At 33.0% G+C, this 16155-nt stretch overlaps 1 protein-coding gene across 6 annotated transcripts in view; it reads left to right on the plus strand.

Moving 5' to 3' along the window:
• The first annotated feature begins 275 nt into the window (after nucleotides 1–275).
• The window catches only part of LOC103251849 (contactin-6), a 321692-nt gene continuing 305812 nt past the window's right edge, over nucleotides 276–16155 (plus strand). For 5 of the 6 annotated variants that reach the window (XM_021708771.1, XM_008050468.2, XM_021708772.1 and 2 more), the window contains exon 1: nucleotides 276–820. The gene's annotated coding sequence lies outside the window, so the exon portion shown is untranslated. Of the gene's footprint in view, nucleotides 830–16155 lie in introns of all 6 variants that reach the window. The other variant, XM_008050467.2, reaches the window with a different exon arrangement.

Here is a 16155-nt window from a genome sequence, read left to right on the forward strand (position 1 = left end):
ACTTGGGAGAACAGCAATACTCTTTTGGACTTGTTTGACTCCGCTTCATTTATGCACTTGCCTGTCTTAGAAATGCCTCATACACGTATTTCAAAAATATAATTTAGAAAGGTTTTAGTGATAATGCATACAATCCTTTGATTTTTATTTCTTTTCTCCTCACCTGCACTAATAGCAGGAGTTACTGGCATGCTTTAGAAAGCTTACATTTGAATACAGTCTAAATCAGTGCAGACCCTTGACCAGCTTAATCTTTGCTTGCAAATGACAATGCAGTGAAACCAGAGGAAGAAAAAAAAATTACTTCCTTTCCTGTTGGAAACCTAATAAGTAGTAGTTAGTCTGACCCAGTTTTCAATAAGAGAGATTTTCTGATGACCTGACAGGAGTGACTATCTCCAGTGAAAAAAAGAGGAGAGTGAATTTAATCTTTCATGCCACTGGAATGGCAGCTGCTCTCAGCTTTCCCTGATTCTGTGAAGGATGATGAAGATAGAACTGGCTTTCAATGTAGAAAGAATTTTCCTTTTGAATATTCCAAACGAGAGCTTTGCACATGTGCCTCAAGAACTAATTGTCTAGGTTCCGTCAGGAATGCAGCAGGAGAGGAGCGTATTTCATGCTTAAGACCAGAGAAGAGCCACGCAATACTCAGTGGATAAAAGGCTTGCAGTCCCAGCTGGGAAAAAGAGTCCCATTATCTCCCAGCTGCATAGACATTCCATACGGCTTGGTTCTGCCTGGATGCACAGCATGCCTGGCTGAGAGCTTGAAACAGAGTTCTGCAGAAAAATTGTAAAGATCCCGAGACATTTCCCTGGTAAGATCTGTAAGTACAAAATTGTGCTGTCTGCTGCAATGAGAATATTGCTGGGCAAGCTGCAGCTTTTCTTCCTCTCAATGTCTTTGTATTAGCATAACAGGTAAAAGCTGGGGCTGGGGGAGAAGTCACTGTTTAATTGATGCTGTGTTTTATGATGCTGATGCTTAAAATGCATTTATTCCTTGTGTGAGAAAAAATGTATCGAATCTGTATTCCGGGAGAGGTTAGGATCAAACCAGGAAAGGAGAGACCACAGTGTTTCACTAGTCTTTGCTGCAGTAAAACTAATGGGCAAGACGAGATGACAGTGCTAATTCTGGGACTTTCAGATGGCTACATGCCCTTTTCTGTAACAGCAGATGGGAAAATGTGATTGTTAATTTTTTTTTTTTTTATCAAAGGATTGATGGGTGGGGTTTGCAGTGTTCAACCGATGATTTAAAGGAATGGTTATAAAGTTTCCTGGGGGAGGGTTTCTGAGTAAAGCAAGACTGGAGGTCGTATGGGCTCACCCAAATTTTTGTCTGGCATTTTGCGTTTTACTCAGCACCTAGGTAATAGCTTCTGTTTCCTTTGCCACTTACTCATGTTAAGCTTGTCAGTATTAAGGTTCTTATAATACTTTATGAAAAGTTTCAGAAGTTGATAACTTGGGACCAAAACTTTTAAGAGCTCTGAGATTAGTCACATAACCCATTATGTTAATGGGATATCTTAACATTGGGGTTTGGGGGAAAAATTGGAATTTATAGTTTTTGCTTCTCCAAATGAAAACTACTTATATTTAAATAGTCAGCATCCTGACTATGTCCTCTGAGAAACATTCACAGAATGACTAAATAGAAGTTATACTGAGAAAAAACAGGAAGAACAGTAGAATCACACAGAATCAATCTGGAAAATGAGGTATTCATAATTTTATCTACAGTGACAATGTTTCCAAAGATATCTGTAAAAGAAGGAGCATATGTTGAATATTGAATTTTTTGTTTTGAACAATTTTCATTTTTCTGATGAGTTTGTTTATCTTTTTTTATTGTTGTTGTTGAAGATTTTACCAATTTATATGCATTGTATTTTATAAGAAAAGCTATGTAAGCACATGCTTTTCTTCCCCTCCTCCCTCACAGATATGTGTAAGTATACACATATTCAAAAAGCAAGCATAAACACACAAGAATACTAACAGTTTGTATTAAAAAAACAGAAGTATATAATGATTTTACCTTTGCTACTTCAGTGAAGTTTTTCTGTTTTCTTTTTATATTAATTATCATGGCTGTGCAGTACAAAGATTTCAAATATATAAATCTAGAAACTTTTATATAAGCCTTCATATGAGGTTATATAAATGCATAACTTATCACTTCTTGGCAATAAAGCCAATCATTTATAAATGATTGCATTGCATTAGTTCTTCTGAACATTCTAGTGAAATACCAGAATACTTAGGATTTTCCTATAACTTTTCTTAAATTCACTGGTCATTTAGAAAATAATTATGTATTTTTTTCTGAGCTTAGACAAAATAATTATACTGTGAAAAGAATGTGCAGTATGTTAAATTGATTGCATACTTTTGTTTTTTTGATAAGTGAAAATACTCAGTATAATAGTAAATTTGTGCCTTTTAAATTCTTTTATAGGAGGAAGAAGGATATAAAATATTTTCTTACTTATTCACTTTTGTATTATTTTAGCAGTATATTAATTAGGCTGCAGTAGCATAGGATGCACTCAACAACTCAAGCTAAACATAAAAGTTTAAAAAAATCTCATCACTTATTAATAGCAATCAAGAGATTTCGAGACTACCATTGGAGACATTCTCATTCTTAAATTCAGATAATAAGAAAGAGAGCGAGAGAAAGGATTTTGTAAGAATGGTTTCTTCACATACATCTTTTTATTTTTATACAAATAAGAAATGTGTAAATAATATGATCAATAATAGATACTCTTTTGTAAGTATGAGATCTTGCCCTATACTTTACAAAAATAAACATTAAATTTAATTTTAGATTTAACTTAAACTAAGGAAGAAGTTGAAGCAAAATTGAAGAAATTGCTAAATTTCAGGTATATATTTCTTTCCAAGAGATATATTGATTTCAAAAAACAACTATCAGATAGACAAAAAATTGTGAAAATATTAACAGGTAAAAGTTTTTTAAGGATGCATGTATAAACATTTAACAATCATTTATAAGTTTGTATTATGAAGTTAAATAAATTAGCATGTGTACTTTATTCTTATCAACTCGACCCAAACCACCTGGATTTGAATTGTATTATCTGTTTTACATTATTGAGTGTTTGCATTTTAGCTGAATTCCCATGCTCTTATTTTAGACTCATTTCAAATTTAAAAGGACTAATATCTTACCAACAGGCTTTTACTACACAATTCACCATTTTTGTGTTCCTTATTCTGAATTATTTTTTAGATTGCTGGATTTCATTGTTAAGTACATAGTACTCCTCTACCAGATAGACATAGTTATGTTATTTGTGAGTTTACATACTGAAACATGTCTTTCTTTTGCCTTATGCCTGTAAGACAAGTTATTTTTCTTGAATCAAACTTATTTTTTCCCTCAGAGGTGTAAGTCATTGTAAGTATTGCTGAAAACCTGTTCCATGTTGGCAGTTGTTGTGCAACATTTTTAGGTATGTCTGATACTTCCATCCTTGCATGTGACTTCCTTTTTTTTCTGAGGAATGCTTCCATCATTCTTTGGGGATTTTGTTGCTGTTGTTGCTTATGCCAAAATGTATCCCAATCTTCAGGAAATTGTTTGATCTTCATTAACTTTTTCTTGAAGCTTACCCCATTGATTTAAGATTCTTTTATTTCAAGATTTTATTGTTGTTGTTGTACTGTTTCTTGGATATCTTCCTCCCACTCCTCCCAGGGTATGGGCCAATTGTTGTATTGCTTTTCTCTTCCTCCAGGATCACCAGTTGCTACATGTTGGATCTCATTTGTTCATCTTCTACTTCTGTCATAGTATCCAAATTTATTTTCAGTTTTGCACTTTTCCAGTTCATTTTTATTTTCTGAAGGTAGTATACTATATTCCTAACAGTAATTTCCGAGCAGTTGTTTCATAATATCATTGTTTTTAATATATGTATATTTTTATTCTCCCCTTCTATTATCTCTTGATATTGCCTTTCAATCATTGAATTTCTGTTAAAATATGTACAGAAAGATTATGTTTGGGGACATTAAGTCTATGTGAATAATTGTCTAAGCACTTTCTCAAAGCTGTGGCTGAAATGGATTGAGATTTACTTTTTCAACTGCATTTTTCCTTATATTTTATTCTTTCATCTTTTTTTTTTCAAAATGTATGCATGAGGGATGGATAGACAGAACACAGAAGATTTTTAGGGCATTGAAACTATTCTGTATGATACTATAACAGTGAATACATGTCATCCCATTTTTTTCCAAACCCATAGAATGCACAACCCAATGTAAACTATGAGCTTTGAGTGATGATGATGTATTAATGCAGGTTTATCAGTTGCAACAAGTGTACCATTATGGTGCAGAGTGTTGATAATGGGAAAAACTGCGCAGGTGAGGGAGAAGGAGGTTCTTTAAAATTGTACTTTTTGTTCAATGTCTTATGTGAACCTAAAATTGCTCCAAAAAATAAAGTCTATGAAATAGTAGAAAGTATATAAAGTGTTTTCTGATAATTTCTTTAGGAATATTTTTCACTTTTTGGGAATAAGATCAACTATTTATGGAAAGAACCGTGAAATTAGGAGTTTGTGATAAGAAGAATGAGATAGGTTATATCCATAGCTTTAATTCAAATTGCCAAATTGGTTATCTTCTTTATTTGGGTGACACATATCTCTTGGTTGTCACTTGAATGGTATAACTTATAGTAAAACCATTAAGGTACAACCCTCTGTGTTGTAACTTTGTAAATATACAACAATCTAGCAGATTTTTTAGCAATCTGTATCCTCCTACAAATAAAAGAGAAAGTATTTGTCAGTTTTTTCTGATCTCCCCTACTTTCCAAAGGTTCATTTAAAAAAAAAATTCTATTTATGTGTTTATTTATTTTAGCATTTGGCAACTAAGGGAGTGTGCTTTGGATTGTGTTTTGGGATTGTATCCACTAATGTTTTGGCTGAAAGACAGAGGGCTTTTTGTTTTGTTTTTGTTTTGCTTCCCCCACCACTGCTGCTACCTTTTTATTTCTCTTTGTTGTTTCGGTAAAACAAGAATGGAGTAAAAAAGTCTTTATTTAATAAACTTTAAGTAGACGTCTTTCCATTTGGAAGAATTCTTTAATAGAGATTTTATTAGAGAGCTGCTATTCTCATTATTTAAATTGACAAGAGATGTTCTTGTTAAAACTGAGATCATGTGCAGAATGCATCCTAGTATTAAACATTTATTATGATAAAGGTATAATATAGAGCATACTAGAGAAAGAAACAGACTCATTGGACATGCCTTCTGATAGTATCTCCTATTAGTCTATATTGATGAATTCTATAACCTACTTTCCATGAATCCTAGCGTAATTTAAAGTGAATTTGCTGGCTGGGCTAGGTGACTCAGGCTGTAATCCCGCGCTTTGGGAGGCCGAGGTGTAATCCCGAGCTTTGGGAGGCTTGAGCCCGCGGGTTTGAGACCCGCTACAATAAATCAAAAAAAATTAGCCGGGCATGTTAGTGCGCGCCTGCAGTTCCAGCTACTTGCAAGGCTGAGGTGGAAGGATTGCCGGAGCCCAGCAGGTCGAGGCTGCGGTGGCCAGGAGCAGCCAGTGCACTTCAGTATGGGCGACACAGTGAGGCTCCAACTCAAAAAAATATAAAAAAAATAAAGTGAATTTGCATCATAGTATCACAAATAAAAATTTGAAGACTTACAAATTTTGTGTAACACTTGTATATAAAAGGTTTTCAATTAAATAAATGAATGATTGAATAAATGAACTTACCTAGTTCTTGAGACCTTACAAAAAAAGCAATAAAAAAATCATGTTGAATCCTAGGAAGTAGAAAACTAATAATCTAACTTGTAAAACAAATTCCACTTTCTGGATTAATAAAGTGATAGTGAGGGCAAGATTCAGGAGGCAGCCTCTTGAACTGAAATGCCATGCATGGTACTTCCCCTTCTTTTTATGTAGCACAGACTAGCTCTGTGGTCTTAAGCAAATTATTTAACTTCTTTATAGCTCAGATTCCTCATCCATAATGGAGATTATATTAGTACTGACTTCATAGTATTACTAAGAGAAGTCAATGGGTTAATATGTGAAAATATCTTGGAAGGAAGCCTGGCAGTGAATAACATTCTATGTGTTAGTTGTTTAAGTACTGGTATATTCCTGTTACTATTATAGCGTTTATATATGAGCCTTGGGATCAATAGGGTAAAAATAATATAAAATAATGAAAAGAATAAAATTATAGTTATCATCTCATCAATTGTTTTGCTATTTAGTAGAGAGTTAAATTTGGTGTGTAAACCATAATTGGATGCTAAACTAAAGCTCAGGAAGCATTGTGAAAAGATACAGAGATGCTGGTCCTTGGATCCACATAACTTAAAAATAGAAATTGTATTTTTGTGTACACCAAGCAATTGAACCTGATGAAGAAAAACAGCTTATATAATTTTCTGATTATAAAAGCAATGCTCAAAAAGCATAAGGAAAAAGAAGTTGTAACTTCTTTTTCCAAAGAAGAACATTGCAAATAATTTACTTTCTTTCCTGTTGTTATATTTCTTCTATTTTTTAAATTAAAATATTAGTGTCCTTATAAAGTGATATATGCACCTAAAAACAGCAAAAGTAAAATTTGAAATTATAGGAAAGATGCTAAAATAAAAAAATATCTCCCCATCCATCACCAGTCTCACTTTCGATGTATTTTCAATAGTTTATTTTATTATACTTTTTTCCTAGTAGTCACCGTTATAAATTTAAATAATATATTTGATTCTGTTGAAGAATCTATAAACTTAAGATCATGACTGCTGACTGCATCTTTTAAAGATGGGCAGTTTTAAATATTTTTACTGTTTTTCACACTTTCATACAATAATTTTGGATGTTACATAAGTCTTTGAACTCTCTAGGTAGTAATGCATATCTATATGTACATTCACTGGTGAAGTAGAAAGTTTTAAGTATACAAGGAAGTACTGAATTTAATAATTATTAATTCCCACCGCTCAGAATTACTAAATGATAAGTTATATTGGATGTTTAATATCCTCTGTATTTATAAAATAAATATTACTAATATAATAAAAGCCTACATTGTAACTCTGCCTAGTCCATTCCTCTCTCTGCGTATAATTTGTATATGTAGATAGCAAGTCCCCTACATCCAAATAAGTTTCATTCTAAGAGCACATTCATTAAGTCCAATTTGTTCATTAAGTCCCACAAAGCTAGCCTAGGTACTCATCTAACACAATTGGCTATATGGTACCAGCTACATCACTGCTGCTTTTAAACTTGCTTCAGGACATCCTGGGCTTGGAATAAAATACTGGACTACTGTGCTCTATACAGTACTATTCAGTTAAGTACACAAAAGAAAGTACAACCACTTGTAGAGGACGCATGCATGTGACAGTGTATGCCAGACATGTGAACTCACATAACTGGGCATACAAATGCACGTTAGCATTCTTGAAAGTTTGCAACTTGAAGGTTCGTGTGTTGGGGACTTACCGTATATAATTTTTTCTGACATATGTATGTATACCTAAAATATTGTTTTAAAATATTATGGAAATGGCATTATACTAAAATAAACTTTTCTACCCTGATTAACTCATTTCATATTAGAGTATTTAGACCCATTTCTAAAAACACAAAGTTTTAGGATATATTTCATCATATATACATTATACTTTTATTATTCATTAATTTATTAATGCATATTTAGTTTCCTTAAAATACTTACTACTCCAAATTAATACCTTATATTGAAAACTTAAACATATAGTTGAGAATTTTCATTAAGAATATCCAGACTATGCTATGTGTCAACAAATTTGTGTTTGTTATACCTATCTCAGAATTCCTGTCTTTTAATAAATCTGCTTAATTCATTGACATCTATTATGATTGCTGAGAGACTTGGACTCATTTCTTACATCTTGTTTTATATTCTGTTAAAATATTTTCTTAAAACTTTTCTGAGCTGCCTTTTATTAGCTTGATAAAATATTCCTTATCACCTTTTTCCAACTTTTACTGCTAAAAATGATATACTCTATTTTAGCAAGCACAAATATTTTAGCAAGAAATGCACTCATATTTTTGAATAAAGACTAAAGATAATATGTTTATAATTTTTTTAGATTGGAAAATATAGTTTATTTAGAAAGTAAATTAGAGAGAGAGAGAGAGCGATCAAGAGAGTGTGCACATATGTTCATGCTTTTCACAAACAGGACAATGACTTATTAAATTTACTACAAGATATTTCTTACACTGTCCATGTATCCACTATTTATTTTTAAATTTTCCCCAATATTATTGTCAAGATTTATTTAGACTTTGGATTTTCTGAGTTTTTTATTTGCCATATTCTTGCAATTTATGTGCATTTCCTGGATTTTTTTTTCTCTACACTGACCATTTGAAAGTCTTCTTATAAATAGCTTTAAGTGCCCTTAAAATTTATTTGTTAAAAATTGGGTATTTTACCCATAACCTAAAATAATACTGTGACTGGTTAAAACATTCTACAGTGACTGATGTTTTTCTTGCAACAATTTGACATAATCTGTTTCATAATGTTCTGGAATATAATTTTGCTCATGAGAAGACTGTTCAGTCTAATCATCACACTTTTGAAGATATATTTTTCTTTTCATTCTGGTAGATTTTAAGAATTTCTCTTTGTCATTGATGTCTTCAAGTTAACTACAATATGTGTAATTGTGGAGTTGTTTCAAATTTCTTCCATTTAGGACTTTGTAAGCTCCTAAATCCTCCTTCAATTCTGAAAAATTCTCAGCTGTTATATATTTCAATTTCGTGTCTTTTAAATTCCTTTGTTTGCTCTGTTAGAAATGCTCATTCAGTATTTCTAGTTTTCTATCTTTGATTTCTTTTCAGTCTTTTTATATCATCCCTTTTCTGATGTTGCATTCCATGGATTTCCTACAATCTGTATTTTATACTTTCATTTTTCTTCATAAAATATTTTTAAATTTCTATAATTTCTTATTAAAATTTTTCTGTATTCCATTTATGCCTAAAATTTCTCTCTCACGCTTAAACTCTTCAAAAAACTTGTTTATTTTTAAATTATATTTTAATTGTTCTACTAATTTTAGTTTTGAGGAGCAAATTTCTTTATTACTTGTGTCTACTGGATCTCCCTAATGATGGCTCATTCCTCCTAGTACTTATGAGTTTCTTTTTTATGACAATTCACCTTCTGCAGATGTTGTTTTCTGTGGTAGCCAAGCATTGTCAGAGTTGTGTATAATTCTCCATTCCATTGCTTCACTATTGTTTCTGTAGTAGCTCTACAAATTTCCCTCATTCTGGGCTATTTTCTACGTGAATTTTTTTGGTCTCAAATGATGAATTGAATTTTGCACAAACTTGGTGTTTGTTTGGCTCTTGGGAGTAATTTTTTTTTCCTCTTTTAATTTTTATTTAAAATTGTGGGGTACAATTCAGGGCTAGACATACAAATATTGACTGTGCAGTTACCCTTATTGATGAGGTGAGTCCCCCCCCTTTCCCAGGCAGATATCGACTACTGTCAATCCCACCTCTGCACCCCCCATCCCTCCCTTTAGTTTCCCGCCATTTTCAATCCTTTTCTTATAGTAATACGGTAGTTGTTCAAGGGAGGATAATTTTTACACCAGATAACCAGGTTCTTTAAGGTACTTGTTTCATGCAAAGGCTCCTGCTTTCTTGGGTTGTTCCAGCTTCACAACCTTCTCACCAGTCAGAATTTCTCTTCATTTTGAGCCTTTGAACAATTATTTTTTAAATTTCCAACCTTGGCTATGCCTATTTTCAAAATAGTTTTTATACTTATATAGCATTTACAGTAGAAAAGATATTCTTCTGCATTCTCTTGTATAATGCCATATACTTCCCAATACTTTCATGTTGACTGGAATGTTTCCCACCTGCTTTCCATCTTCTAGAAAGTCATCAAACTTTCTCATTTGTTGATGTATATATACATATATGTATATATATACATATATATGTGTGTGTGTATACACACACACACACACACACACACACACACACACATATATTTTTTCTGGTATGCTTATGGTTTCATCTGTGTCTTTGGTATATATGATAAATTAAATGAAAATATACACTTGTTCCAGAATCTCAAGCCATAAGTTAATTTAGAGGTTTAAAACGGATTTTTTTCAAAGATTTTAAAGGTGGTTACTTTTCTTTAATTTTTAAAATAATTCACTAGATATCACATTTGCTAATCTTTTTTTGGGAAACATTGTTAAGTCTCTGATGTATAATACAATAAGAAATGCCTAATGCCATTTTTATCCATCTTTCAATTGGTTCCATAAACATTAAAGCAACTTATTAAGTACCTGATTTAGTCCAAAAGTATAGTTCACCCAATGTAAGAACATGCTAGGGAGGGTGCTAGAATTTAGTAAGGAATGCAGATCAGTGGATATTATTAGTTTATACATTCTTTGGGAGTGGCAGCTCTATTAATTCCTTTGGTTTAATGGTGTGCAAATTTTTAAAATGTAGAGATAATTATTCAAAAACTTTGTTAGCACAGCAATTTCTAGTGACAGTACAAACTGAATGCTAAATGGACCATTCTTCCTTAAGATGGTTTCTTCTGGAAAAAAAAAAAAAGTGAGAAACTTAAGTGCATTTATAAAAGCTTTTTATTTTCTTTCTTTTTTTTTTAAGATAGGAAGAAGAGATTCAAATAAAATTTGGTGAAGTTCCCAGTAATTTACCTCTCGTGTGTATAGGAGGCCAATATGGATGAGCTCTCAGAAGAATGTCGACATTTTATTTTTAATGCCTTCATTTGTATATTATTTTAAAGTTTAATTTATTTGGCTTCTTCACATTTGTATGTCTATAGGGGTTGTGTAGGAAACTCTGTATAGAACCTTCTGAAGTTTCTTTGTAAATATTGGGAGTGCAATATACTTGTTGGAATAGTGCTCTTAGCAAAAGAACATCATTTTCCCAACTAGCATGGATCAGAGGCATCTGTCAGAGTCTTCCAGTCAGTGAAAAGCAGCAAGTGAAAGAGAAAATTAGATATTGGCTGCTAATTTTCTCCTGGATGATATAAGAGTAAATTGAAGAAAGTCATTAAAGTTTTTTTTTTTTTCTCATTGCTGTAGGATTGATAGAAGGCAAACTTTTTTTTAAAATGTGTAATATGAAGATGTTTTCCAGGCATTTAGTGTTAGTAAACTCATAAACATGCTCGGTTATGAATCTGTAATGCTGACAGATAGCATTATTTTGACATTTCTGCATATAAATTTACACAAAAGTGTATATTCAAAAGAGTTATCTCAGAATTAGCATAGTGATTATAAACTATATATTTTTTAGAGGTGCCAATTTTATTTTATATTTTTTGTTATTTGTGCACATTGTGCCTATGTGGCTTCTAGACAAAAGAATGAGCTTCCTATCAGCTGATGCTTCCTGTCAAGATGCAGGGCACTGAACAGGCAAAATCTTTGTCTTGTTTTATCTTTTGTCATGCAGATGTACAGAGATGTGATGCAATGACAGAAACAACTTTCTCACAGAAAAGGAGAAACTGGAATTTAAAAGAAATATATCGTATCGTCATATGTAGTTCAACATAGAAAGCCAAATAGAAATTTTCACAAATTTATGCACAGAGGCACAACGCTTGAGACAATGGCTTTTACCATGAGAAGCTCCTTTTAGTTAATAGCAAAAGTCATTTATCACAAAAATATGTGCAACAGAAAAAAACATTTTATACCAGTGAAGCTTCAAGATTCAACTATATCTTTGAATATCCTAAAATAACTTTCAGAGCTTTTTGGCCGTTGGATATTGTTTTATATTTTTTTCTTTCATGATTTTCTTTCTACATTGTTATCTTCAATTCATCCACAAATTCTGGTTAATTCAGATTAATAATTTAATATATTGAACTAACAACAGTAATAAGATATTTGCTCAATATATAATGGTAATCATTCCACAAATATTGAGTGAATACTTTCTATGTAGTAGAGGCTATTGCAGGCACTGATGATGCAACAATGAACAAGACAGAGGAGAGTTCTGCCATTGTAAAAGTAAAATTCTAATATGTATTTTTTAATTCAATTAAGCAATCATCTCTGCTAATTGGGGAGCTACTACTATTAATTTTAGATCTTGAGAAATGAGCAACAGAAACTAAAAAAATATTTGATTCCAAGATAAAATTTTAAATAAAATAACCTTGCATAGTGTAATGCACCAAAAGGACAACATAAAAAGATATACGTAATCACTAAGAATAACAATTATCCAGCCAGGCTCGGTGGCTCAGCCTGTAATCCCGCGCCGTTGGGAGGCTGAGGTGAGTGGATTGCCTGAGCCCACGGGTTCGAGACCTGCCTGGGCAGCAAGACCTCATCTCTACAATAAATCAAAAAATCAGCCGGGCGTGTTAGCGCATGCCTGTAATTCTGGCTACTCAGAAGGCTGAGGCGGAAGGATCGCTGGAGCCCAGCAGGTCGAGGCTGCGGTGGCCGGAAGTGGCCACTGCACTCCAGTCTGGGTGACAGAGTGAGACTCCAACTCAAAAAAAAAAAACAAAACAAAAACAAAAACAAAAACAATTATCCTTCTATTGCTATAGATGGTGATGTATTCTGGGCTTTCTAAAGGATTAACAAAAAATAGGATCTCATGGAATTCATGAAAATTTCTAATCACATGTTCCAATTCCTTTAACTGAATGTTATTCATTTTCATCAAGTGAATAGTGCTTATGAATTCACTAAGGATGGTGAAATCTGTTCAAAATATGCAAACTGGGCCGGGTGCGGTGGCTCAAGCCTGTAATTCCAGCACTTTGGGAGGCAAAGGCAAGGGGATTGCCTGAGCCCACAGATTCAAGACAAGCTTGGGCAACTTGACGAGACCTCACCTCTACGATAAATCAAAAAATTAGCTGGGCATGGTAGTGCTTACCTGTATTTCCGACTACTTGGAAGGCTGAGGTGGAAGGATTGCTTGAGTCCAGCAGGTTGACGCTGGGGTGGCAGTGAGTATGCCACTGCACTCCAGCCTGGGAGACGAAGTGAGACTCCAACTCAAAATAAAAAAATAAAAATAAAAACATGTAAACTACACCAAATTATTAAATAACAATGGTAAATTACTATGTATATATACACATATATACATATATAATATAGCATGTATATATATACGTATATACATTTATATGTAGCAAGTGAAGAAAAAGCAGAATATTTTTTACTTAATGCATTTTTCCAGTTATAAAAGTAATTATTATTCTATCACTCAGCATATTGCATCCTTTCCATAATGTGTGTTTGTATGTGTGTGTTTGTGTATGTGTGTGTAAAATACAAAGTTGGGATGAATGTTTATATTCTGATTTATAACTTGTTTTTATTAATTGACATCTTGGTGAGCATTTTCAAATATCATTAAGTATTCTTGTTAAGTTAAAGAATTTGCCACAGATGAATATTCCATATTTACTCACACTAATAACTTATTATCAGATATTTATCTTTTTCACTATTTATGAATAATGCTATGATGTATAAACTTTGTAGCTTAATTTTTTACACATAGCCGGGCTCGGTGGCTCAGCCTGTAATCCCGCGCCTTTGGGAGGCTGAGGTGAGCGGATTGCCTGAGCCCGCAGGTTCGAGACCCGCCTGGGTAGCGAGACCTCATCTCTACAATAAATAAAAAAATCAGCCAGGTGTGGTAGCGCATGCCTGTAATTCCGCCTACTTGGAAGGCTGAGGTGGAAGGATCGCCAGAGCCCAGCAGGTCGAGGCTGCGGTGGCCGGGAGCGGCCACTGCACTCCAGTCTGGGTGACAGAGTGAGACTCCAACTCAAAAAAAAAAAAAAAAAAATTTTTTTTTACACATGCCTGGTTATTTCTTAGAAACAAATTCCTAGTAGTAAAATTTCCATGTTAAATTTTATGTTTTGAAAGATGCTAATGTCTATATTTTTGAAACATACTTAAGGAATCTGGGCATTGTGGTGTACACCTGTAGTCCCAGCTACTCTGGAGGCTGAGGCAGGAGGGTTGTTTGAATCTAGGAGATTGAGACCAGTCTGAGTGATATAGCAAGACCACCATACTGAAAGAAAGAAAGAAAGAAAGAAAGAAAGAAAGAAAGAAAGAAAGGAAGAAAGGAAGGAAGGAAGGAAGGAAGGAAGGAAGGAAGGAAAGAAGGAAGGAAGGAAGGAAGACAAAAGAAAGAAAAAAAGAAAGACAAAAGAAAGAAAGAAAGAAAGACAAAAGAAAGAGAAAGAAAGAAAGAGAAGGAAAGAAGGAAAGAAAGAAAAGAAAGAAAGAGAAAGAAAGAATTAAAATAAGTTGTCCTTTAGAAAGACAACTCCCTCTGTACTTTGAAGCAGATGAATGTCTATTGCTCACACCCATGTAAATTCTAAGTGTTATACATAGCAAATGATATACAATTGAATTGCTAAACAAACACACACACACACACACACACACACACACACACACACACACACAAACAACATTTCAATATTGCTCCATATAATTTTTCCATAAATACAAGGCTGAATATTTTATGAGTATTTGGACCATTTGTGTATAATCTTTTTGTCGAAGTCAGTTTATTCTTCGCAGATTTTATATATTTTTTTACACTCAAGAAGTTCATCATATGTTGATGAGAAAACGTGTAACTTTCACTTCTCAACCTGTTTACAAAGTTTTCAAGGCAAATGATATCCAATTGAATTGCTAAACAAACACACACACACACACACACACACACACACACACACACACACAAACAACATTTCAATATTGCTCCATATAATTTTTCCATAAATACAAGGCTGAATATTTTATGAGTATTTGGACCATTTGTGTATAATCTATTTGTCAAAGTCAGTTTATTCTTTGCAGATTTTATATATTTTTTTACACTCAAGAAGTTCATCATATGTTGACGAAAAAACTTATAACTTTCACTTCTCAACCTTTTTACAAAGTTTATAAAATATTTATTGTATTTTAAGTGTGAAACCTTAAAATATATATCACGAGCTATTTGAATATTGGTTTCCAAATGTAGTAGTGTAGTCAGTAATATCTGACTTTGCTTGCACAAACTCAGAGGATTTACATGAAAACTGAATGTTAATGTTTCATAACTGTAAGTGATAAACTGTTATTGTTCTTAGCCTCATTAGAATTAAGTCGATATTTGACCGGGATTGTCCATCAGGTCATGAGCAAGTCTAAATTCCTAATTTTGTAGAGTCCTAAATGTAGGTACTATGCCTTCAAGTTTTTAGCTCCAGCTTCTAGCAGTGTCTCGCCTGTGGTGGATGCCTAATAAATGCTTGCTTAATGAATGTCGATTTGAAATATACTAGAGAAACATAAATTAAATACATCTGTGCTCATTCCAAGTATGCTATTACAGTGTCATCTAAATCTAATGGTGAACAAAATAGCACATATTAAAATGATAATTAATGTTAAACTTCAATTTATGTGTCTGCCCTTGGCAACCGTGGTAAGCCACTCCATGGTGAGGCAGCAGGAAATTTAAGTAAATCATTTATTACCTCACTGCAAATTGTATCTGATACCTATCTTTTGGAGGTGATGTATTGTATGTGCTTCTCAGGGATTTAATATATTAGAAAAATTCAGGAGATAATAAGGAATAGATTTGAAAATAAAGCTTATAATTCAAATACTTCTGAATTAAGAAACTATATAAATTACAGAGATCAAGTTTATGTGAGGTGTGTAATATTTTCTTCTTTAGATATTCTCAAAAATGTGAGCTACATGACTTGCTTCTCCAGATGCTCATAACAACCAAAAAAACTTCTTATTTTTGTTTTAACTTAAATTTAAGTTACTTTTTAAAATTTTTAATTATTTTATTTTTTAAGATGTGGGGTACAAATGGGGGTTAAGTACATACATGGTCATCACACAGGTAAAGTGTGGATACCCTTATTGATGTTATGTACTCCCACCCCTTCCTGGGCAGTGTCCTACTACTGCCAATCCTTATGGTATTATGATA

The sequence above is a fragment of the Carlito syrichta genome, unplaced genomic scaffold (genome assembly GCF_000164805.1).
Source record: "Carlito syrichta isolate Samal-C Ts95f unplaced genomic scaffold, Tarsius_syrichta-2.0.1 Scaffold147193, whole genome shotgun sequence".
NCBI classification, from domain to species: Eukaryota; Metazoa; Chordata; class Mammalia; order Primates; family Tarsiidae; genus Carlito; species Carlito syrichta.